The following is a 10,526-nucleotide window of genomic DNA, read 5'->3' on the forward strand; positions in this document are numbered from 1 at the left end:
AGTTTCTACCAAATCTATTATTTCTTTCAGAAAAACAATATTTGAAGTTTATGGACTATTTTATTCCATTATGTCATTTATTTCTATTAAAGAATGTAGGATTGAGTTCAGCCTCCATTATTAAAAACAGCAACTATTCAAGTTTATAAAGTTATATATGCCTGTGTTATGTCTCTGTGTAAATGTACAGTTTAATATATGAAATTACAGTGTTCACAAAATGGTTAACAAATTGAATAATAGTTTAGCCAACAATGAAAGGCCAATCACAGCTACCAATCACTTTAAAAATTCTACTAAAAAGACAAGGTAATCTCAGAAACAGCAATACAAAGAATGAATGAAGGCGACATTGATGCTCACTTGACTCTATGTTGGATATGAACCTTGCAACTTGTGGGAGAGGAGGGTAGGGAGGGATAATCCTGAAAATGAAAGATGAGGTAACTGTGTTAAAACAAATGTATTCATTACCTTAATTATATAATTTTAATTCCCCCCAATCCTCACGATTTTAATACAGTTTGTTGTTGTTGTTGTTTGTTGGGGCTTGAACTCTGGGCCTGAGTGCTGTCTGTAACCAATGAAGTTTTTTTTTTTTTTCAAAAAAAAAAAGAAGACAAATCAACTCCCAAGACTTTCAGTTATGTATTATCCCAAAGAGAGTGACTGGCCACTTCCTTAATTTTACAGACTAAAATCTTGGCATTTTAAGTGAACTATAGTGGCAGAAGAGTACGTACCAGTGTCAAGGGGTTTACAACAATACACAATAGTATATTCCTATTTTACACCATCCTATATTGAAACATATAAAATATATAATATATAAGTATGTATTATATGATATATACAAATACATTATATAAAATATATGAAATAAAATATATATTATATTGCATCATTATATCATTATATAAATACGTATTATAGTGATATAAAATACAATAGTGTACAATAGTATATGATATCTATATAATATACATCAAACAAAAGGACTTAAATCATTAAATATGTATGATAGATAAAACATTTCTCAGTTTATGAAGGTTTTTATGTCTTTACTACAGCTATAAATGTTTGAAGAAAGCACTGCTGTTTTACAGATAAGAGAAATTTTACTACTAACAAGAGCAAATATCATACCTTCTTCCAAGTGTGTTACCATTTTAGAATATTGTAACTAGCATTTAAATTCGAGTTCCACCAACACAAATATTCACTAACCATGCTTTCTTCAAAATATGTGAGTGAAAAATAAAACATCCATGTTTAACATCAGCAAAGTGATCACATTTTGCAAGACAACTTATTCTCTCACATGAAGCCAGTAAAAGTAATCAAATTGTGCTTTATTTTTTCATTCCTCCAAAAAATCCTTACACTGCTCATAAAGTTATTTCTGCAAGCAATTATATTTTAAATCATTTAATTTTCAGTAGAATGTGTTATTCAAAAAATGATAACTTTTTTTTTCATATGTTGCTTCATGGGTCCTGTTACTTTTTCTGCTGCAAATAAAGGTGAAAGAATTACTCTGAAAGTTCCCATACACTTCCATAGACTTTAAAAGATTACTTATCAAATAATTACAAAATGTAATCACAAAGGCAGTCTTATTATGCAGTACAATGCCTGCACTATTTTAATAAGGAAAGAGCATTTTTGGTCTAACCTCCAATAATCTTAGAGAAACAAGAAATGACAACAACAATGTATGTAAATATGGTTAAAATAGTAACCATTTACTGAATACTTATTATGTGTCATTATATTAAGGATCCAAGGACTCCTGAAGGAAGTACATTTAAATCTGAATGCCTTAAAGATTTCTTTTCATCCTAACAACCACCTATAATTTAGATACTATTAATAGTTAGAAGGAAAAAAACAATTTTACAGTGGCAAACTGAGTTACCCTAAGCAAGTACCAGAACCAGAACAAAACCAAATATTCTTTTCTTAACTTCCATAAGAAAAGTGCTATTTACAATCTATGTCCTTTATTATTGGCACATATTTTCAAAACATAACTTTAATGTTAAAAAGCTACAGTATTAAGAAATTTAATACAAGCTTGGTCAAGAGATAACCAAAACCCCCAAATGTCTTATATATGTATATTTGTATTCAAAATCCCTCAATATACAGTGATACGTTTTGACACCAGAGCAGTTATTAACATTTGTAAGTAAAGGGTCCCTGGTAGACAAGTGAGGAAAATAAAACAGCTTCTTTCTTACAAATCATCAAACTTTAATTTTCATGAATGTAATGACTCAAAATTTGTTACTTCACAAGGCAATATATCCTGCTTTGAAAATCTTCAGTTGTACAAACTATAAAGTAGAATTGTGAGCCAAAACAACGATTCTTTTCTCTGCTACCCACTGATATTGCTAACTATTAAAGTCTTTGCCTTTCTTTCTGTGATCACTGTTGTAATGTAAGAACAGTCACTTACCCTTCTGTTTAATATTTATGCTATTTCAAAATTTCCAACTCAAAGAAGGCTTCTGCATCTAGTTTATTACCCTTCGAAAAATCCTAATTTGGAATAATTCCCTTTCAATTTAAATTCAGTGTTACTTATATCTTTAAATCAATATAACATGAATTAGAGCATATTCTGGTATGTAGACATTATAGTTCTAGTAGTACAAAGATAGCAAACTCTATTTAGTGCTCACGTGGAAATACTGGCTTGCAAAGGAATGCAAGTCATCAGATAGACTATTTGTAATTAGCTCTCTTCTATTATGTGATATCTTTACAATTGAATATAGGAAAATGTTCTTATCCAGGTAGAGCAAGCAGATGGCGTTGCAAGGTACTCCAGAAATCATATTCACCAAGTTGCACATCTGTTTGTACACCCAACACCCTTTACAAGAGCCAAGGAATCCAAGATAGCAACCACAGTGCCTAATCTGATACAATTTTTTAAAGGTATGTTTAAGAAGGAAAGAAGAAAAATAGTATGTGGCCTCAACTCTGTGCAACACAGTTTAGAAAGATTGGCTTCCCACTTGGGGTGGAAGAGAGTATTAAGTTCAAGCCTTAGACTTGAAATCTAGTAACAAACTCTCCACAGTGAAGCCCAGAGGCAGGCTGAGCCTTACTACCCCTCTTCCCTGGATAATGTTAGACCAAGAGATAATAGAATTGCATTAGCCCAGGTGGTAAAAGAAAAGGGTCCTTCTCCCTATTCAACCTGTGGGTGCACAGCAGGGATTAACATTCTAATGTTAGGTCAAACGTTATTGTAGTTTCTAGATGTGCTTCAGCATCAAGCTTAAATCTAAGCATCTGTGAAACATACTTGTATAGTAGACTAAATCATTACCAGCCTTGGAGTGGGCATTCTTCCCCCCTTCTCCTAAGACTGCATAGAATCTTGTAACTATAAGACTCAATTTATTACTATCTGTTGAAACCAAATGTCACCCATCTCCCAATATTTAGGAATACAGCTTTCCCCAGTTACACAGAAGTTCTAAAGCTGTGCATCTGTGGACATACTTCTATTTTGGTCTACATTGCCAATTTCTGAGAGTGAGCCCAGTGTACCACGTTCAATTCTGTTCTGATCACTACAGCCATGAGACTCAAGACTGACTGAGACTAGCACTAGAATGCATAGCCTACATACTTCATTACATGGAGTACCTCAACCTTAAATAGTATGGCATAGGACAAACCTCCTTTCAACGAAGGGAAAACAAGGTAATTTTCCATTCAGGACTGAACATTACAACTCGCTGCTAAACTAGTAAAAGCACAACCCTAGACTGAGGCGTGGCCTACTACTGGAATGCTTGCCTAGAATGCATGAAGCCCTAGGTTCAATTCCTCAGTACCACATACACAGCAAAAGCCAGAAGTGGTGCTGTGGTTCAAGTGGTAGAGCACTAGCCTTGAGAAAAATGGCAACATGTATGAGCTTGTGACAATATGGAAAAAGGGGACATTTTACATGGTTAGGGGTAAAATAAAATGATATAACCATTCTAGGAAACAAAATGGAGTTTTAAAATAAATTTTAAAATAAAATTATCATAATATCCATCAATCCTTTCAACTGGGTATATAAGAAAAGGAAATAAAGTCTGTACATTGAAGAGGCATTTTCCCATCCATATTCATTACATTACTATTCACAACAGCCAATATGATTAACCACTAATTAAATGCAATATTTAAGTATCTGGCAAGTGTAAATGGAAAAAATAAAATGAGGAGCGCATGCACAATAGTTACCAAAAGGAAAATTATCTTGTCCTTAACAACAATGTCAATGGAACTGGAGAAGATTATGTTAAGCGAGACAAATCAGGCACAGAAAGTTAAGTACTGTATGATCTCACTAATGTGGAATCTAAGAAAAATGATCTCAGAAAAGTTGAGAGTAAAGTGACAGTTATGAGAGGCTCAAGTAGCAAGGGAATGGATGGGAGTAAGAATTTCCAGTGCATATCAGGGTGATGATAAATAACAATTATGCATTGGAAAGCTCAAAAAGTACTTTCATCATCAAGCAGGTTGGTTCATGTGTATAATTCTAGTTGCTAAGGAGGGGAAGAGAAGAGGATCAAGGAATGTATGAGGAGACATACGTTTATCTAGATTAAATAGCATGAAATGTCACATTATATTCCATTAGAACATGTAATTATTTATGTTTTGCACAGTACTTAAATACATTTAAAGAAAAGTAAGATTAAATGCTTATTTACTTTTATAAGTTTCCTTTTGGTTATTTCCATCAAGAGGTCCCAGATGGATTATTATTTACCATGTTGAATCACCTAAATTTCTACTAAACTTAGTGTTCTAATTTCAGAGAATTACTAGGCTAATGCTACTTTTGATCCTTAACTGAAACTAAATCTATTATTTGCCTTTACTGAGATATACACATCTGTTTTGTAAAGAAAGTATGTCTAATATTCCATTAAGCAAATTGATCATTTATTTTACTGTGCAATTTCCTTTTTAACAATTCTAAGAATTCTAAAATGACCAAAATGTACTTTAATTCATCATGGTAGTTTATTGTCAAGATAGAAAATGTATAAAAAGCTTCATTTTTAGATTTATTAGTATTTAGAAAAGTACTATAAGATCACACCATAATAAATCAGCTTACATTCAGTACAAAGCACTGAATATCCAGCTCAATAAACAGAGCCCCACTTTGGCTTAGTTTGTCATGCTAAATCTTCAATAGCTTTCTAACTTGCTAACTTTTGATATCATCCTCAAAGCTAGGGAGAAAATGAACAATGTATTCCCCTGTCTGTGTGCCATTTAGGTATCCCAATGAGGCAGGCAGACACTATTAAGTGCAGGAGAGCAAACCTGAAATGCACACTGCCATCCTCTCCAAAGATCATAATTTACTGGGAGAAATGGGCTATTTACCAGGCATGAAATCAGTATGTTGGATTTGAATATGTGAAAAATACAAGGTATGACTATACAGCAATTTTTTGTGCCAGGGCTTGAATTAAGGACCTTGAGTTCTCATTCAGCTAGCTTGTTTGTGATTAGGACTCTACCACGTGATCTATGCCTACAGTAGGTTCTGAGTTTTGCTGGCTAGTGGCAAGAGTTTCATGTACTTTTCTGCCCAGACTGGCTTCAAACAGTAATCCTCTAGTGTCAAAGTGCTGAGAAGGTATGTACAGGTGGGAGTCACAGGTACACAGCCATACAATGAGGATTTTAAAAGAAGATTGTAGATTTTAAGAATCATAGTTAATAATTAGAATAATTAATTCTTTGACCACAGATGGCTGATAGGAAATTAATTTGTCACTCAGACATGAAATACATGAATACAAATTGGGTTGATTTCTGAAACAGAAATCAAAATTCAGGAGACTAGTTATCACAGGATCTTAGAACCAATATTTGCAAATAAAGGCTCAGGATTAAGTGGTCCCAAAGTACAATTAGAGTAGGAAAGAGAAAAGTTTAATATCTTTGAGTAAATCATTCAATACATGAAGCCTGCTTTTATTTTTTTTGTTTTTTTTTCTTTTTTTATTGTGATTAATAGAAGGGTTACAGTATATTCACCAGATAGAAGGTGCATAACTTCACAGACATTGATACTCTTTTTTATGACATGTCAAAATATATTCTTTTTTCATATATTTTTTATTATAATTAATAGAAGGGTTACATGATATTTGCCAGATAGATGGTGCATTAATTCCCATACATTGATACATGTCTTGGTCCCCATTTCCCTCCCCACCACCCCCACCCCTCATCTTGTTTCCCCCCCTTCCCTATCCAATTTCAAATAACCAAATACAAATATATCCGATATATCAGGTAACAAAGTGAGATACTGTAACAATATGAGATAATCAAGGGGCAGCAAAAAAGATGAGACATAACATAGTACCTTAAGAACAACAATCATTCATTATATGGCTTATGTTTCTATATCCTAGAGATCCTTTCATTTAGCCTCCTACTAAATGGCCTTTTGTAACAAGGTTTTGCTCTACTGCAAATCTCTGCTAGGAGAGCCCAAGCCTGCTTTTAAAACCTTGGCAATGTAGTTTTCTTCAACTGAAAGAATTGCCAAAGTTTGCTGATACAGAGTTATTATCTACATTCTGAGAAAAATAATTGCAGTTCTGAAGAAACCTTCCATAAGACATCACTGTATTCATCATATGTACCACAGTTATCAGGGTGAAATTTAACATGAGGTTAATAGGAATATATAGTTTATCACCTATGAAAAGCACTAGGGGACTTTTAGCTGACTGACCAATATGAGGATTTGTGTGGCTCTTCCTTTTAAAAATTAACAAAAGAAATATTCTTAGGCTCTATCAACTAAATTTCACATCAAGAAGTCAGGAATTTTATCAGCACAGAAAAGAAAAAATATCCTATATGTTCCTTTACCAGTTTCTGATATTAACATTTACATTTAATGCTATAATTCATCTTAATAAATTTCTGAGCAAGAAACTAATAAACTTCTAATTTCATATTCAAAAAAAGAAGTCAGTAATTAAGATTCACGCTCATGTATATGTCATAAACATCTCACTTGGAGTATTAGTTGTAACATAGGCCACTATTAAAGTAAAGCTTGACAAACTAACATGTGTCCACATCAAGACAACCTGAATTGAGTGAGTGAGGAAGGTTTACAGTCTCCTTTGGATAAATTCTAACTCAACATAGAAAACTATGTTTAAAAAAGAGAGAAAAGTTGGAGCTGGAATGTAGCTCTGGGAAAAGCGCTTGCCTAGCAAATGCAACACATGGTTTCAATCTCCAGTACCAAAAAAAAAGAAAAGAAAAGAGAGAGAGAAAGGTATAGTGATAATGTGGACAGCTGCTACATGGCAGTAGAAACTAAGGCTGCAAATTAATGTTTGTCATATCATAATCATTTTCTATAGATAGCTTCAGCCTGTTGCTGAAGCTCCTGAAAGAGCCTGAGTAGCCTATTGTAAAGAAAAGATGTTGATTCATTCCATCTGCTAAATATTTTCTTTCATTTTATTCACTTTTATTGATTGTGATATAAAGGGTCAAATCCATGGTAGTGCACATGCAAGGTCTGTGCTCTACCACCTAACTAAAACACACTAGGCCCACTGAAAAATTTTTAAACAATAATGCAGTCATTGACCAAAATTGATAAATTCAAATCGTTTTTGTACTTTCCCCTGCTATTTACATGTCTCCTCTAAATCTGGATACTCAGCTTTATGAGAATTATTTGTTCTCACCAAATGAGTTACATAGTGGGAGGAAATAAAATTTGTTTAGTCAAATATATGTAAATGTCATTCTGAATAAATGTAGCAAATCTTCAGTAAAAGCATATGTCACAATACCTGATGCATTAAAACATGTTTAGTCAATAAAATAGTCACTAAGCATCAACAAAATGTAAAGGAAAACAATTAATAAATTCCAATGCGTCAACTAAAAAGACAAGATATGTCAAGGATCCCGCCCCACTATGCCTGTATATTTAAAGACTCTGAGAAAGTTAGCACTGTAACTAAAGAGTTACTCATTGTGAAATAAACTTTCAAAATCTTAGTTTTCCAATACCACAACCATTAAACACATGTAGCTATTTAAAAGAAAATGCATAAAAAATTCAGTTTGTTATTAATACTGTCACAGTTGAAGTGCGCAGAAAACATTTGTGTGTCACAACTATTGTATTTCATAGCACAGATGTAAAACCTTTATTTCACTATTACAAAAATTAACATTATCATTGCCCCTACCCTACAGAAATACCAAAAAGTTTCATATCTCCTTTTTTCTTTCTTTCATTTTTCCTATCTGGGAGGAAGTAAAATGATCGTGTCCAGAAATTAAATATATTTTCACTAACCAACCCACACTCTCCGATCAAGAACATTTTCCTTTCTTTAATGGATGTTCTTGGATTTAAGAACAACTCCCCTAAAAAAGCAAAAAATCACTATAATCTATTTCCATGGATCTAGGAAAAACAAGATTGAGTGTAGGACAGAATCCCCAGTCAATTGTACCTTGGTGATATGTGACTGAATTGTATATTTATTTTAAACAGTATAAATATTATTCAAAAGGATTAAGAGTATTCTTACCAGCATAGATTTTCTTATTCCCCAGCTACTCATTCTTTCTATGGCTTTACAAAGGAAAAAGCTTTAGCAAGTCATAACATTTTATGCTTTCCTTATATGACATCTAGAAGCCAATGGCAATTTTGCCATTTTGCTAAAATGGCAAACACATAAAACACATATTACAACCTATGTATCTCATGCAGAAATCACAGTTTAGTTTTTTTTTTTTAAGTTGGATCTTTTTTGATCCCTCTAGTGTGGCTTGACCTGTATGTAGAGCTGCATTCTTGGGTCTCTAATCTACAGGATAGAGTTTGTTAAAGTTGTCAAGAATAAGGTCTACTTTAACAGATACCAAGTGAAATTTAGAAGCTGTCAAGAGGGCAAAACTGACTACTATGCTAGGAAGTGCTTGGTGATCCAAGACAAAAATAAGTACAACACACCCAAATACAGGATGATAGTTCGTGTAACCAAAAGAGATATTATTTGTCATACTGCTTATGCACATATAGAAGGAGACATGATTCTGTGTGTGGCATATGTTCACGAACTACCCAAGCACAATGTGAAAGTAGGCCTCACCAATTATGCGGCTGCTTATTGCACTGGCCTGCTGCTGGCCCGCAGGCTTCTCAGTGGGTTTGGGATGGACAGGATCTATGAAGGTCAGGTGGAGGTGACTGGTGATGAGTACAACGTGGAGAGCATTGAAGGAAAACCTGGTGCTCACCTGCTATTTGGATGCAGGCCTTGCCAGAACTACCACTGGCAATAATGTTTTGGTGCCCTGAAGGGCGCTGTGGATGGAGGCTTGTCTATCCCTCACAGTACCAAATGATTCCCTGGCTATGATTCTGAGATCAATGAGTTCAATGCAGAAGTACAGCAGAAGCACATCATGGGTCAGAATGTTGCAGATTATATGCATTACCTAGGAAGAGGATGAAGATTTGTACAAGAAGCAGTTCTCACAACACATAAAGGACAATGTAACTCCAGACATGATGGAGGAGATGTACAAGAAGGCTCATGCTGCTATAAGAGAGAATCCAGTCTATGTGAAGAAGCCTAAGAGAGAAGTGAAAAAGAAGAGGTGGAATCGTCCCAAGATGTCCCTTGTGCAGAAGAAAGATCGGGTAGCTCAGAAGAAGGCAAGCTTCCTCAGAGCTCAGGAGCAAGCGGATAAGAGTTAAACCAAGTGATTGTCTATGAAGATTTTTTTTATCAAAAAGACAATACACTTATTGACAAGCAAAAAAAGGCTGAATCAACTGGAAAAAATAACCAATGAAAAGTGTGTATATTTTTCTTGCATAATGTCAACATTTCCTAATTTTTTGTCAGTTGTGGGACTTGAACTCAGGGTCTGGGCATCAACATTTCCTAATTTTAAACCCAGTTAAAAACAGATTGATTTCGCTGGGTGCAGTCGCTCACGCCTGCAATCTTAGCTACTCAGCAGTCTGAGATCTGAGGATCAAGGTTCAATGCCACCCCAAGCTATACAAAGCCGAGAGATTCATATCTCCAATTAACCTCTAGAAAATGGGAAGTGGGGCTTGGCTCAAGGGTAGTGTGTTAGCCTTGAGCTGAAGAGCTCAGGGACAGCACCCAGGCAGACTTCAAGCCTCATGATGCACAAAAAAATAGATTGATTTGGTGATGATTGGTAGCCATTAGGGACAAAACAAATCTTACTTGTTTATAAAATAATAAAATGACATTTCAGTGTCCGGGTCCACAGGCAAACAGGGACAAGAGAGGTTTTCCTAGGATTGGAAAAAAATTAAAAGTACCCAATCTCCCAAAAGGCAAAGATGTAAGATTTTTCTAGAAGGCAATTGAATATAGCAAGTTCAAGCTGTAAGGTTAGAAGTCCTGGAAAACAGAGGTTGCCCAAATCCCATC

At 34.4% G+C, this 10,526-nt stretch overlaps 1 pseudogene; it reads left to right on the forward strand.

The window, feature by feature from the left end:
• The first annotated feature begins 220 nt into the window (after nt 1–220).
• Nucleotides 221–9,811, forward strand: LOC150041654 (large ribosomal subunit protein uL18 pseudogene; annotated as a pseudogene).
• The last annotated feature ends 715 nt before the right edge of the window (nt 9,812–10,526 follow it).

The sequence above is a fragment of the Megascapheus bottae genome, chromosome X (assembly GCF_031878675.1).
Source record: "Megascapheus bottae isolate mThoBot1 chromosome X, mThoBot2.hap1, whole genome shotgun sequence".
Taxonomy (NCBI): Eukaryota; Metazoa; Chordata; class Mammalia; order Rodentia; family Geomyidae; genus Megascapheus; species Megascapheus bottae.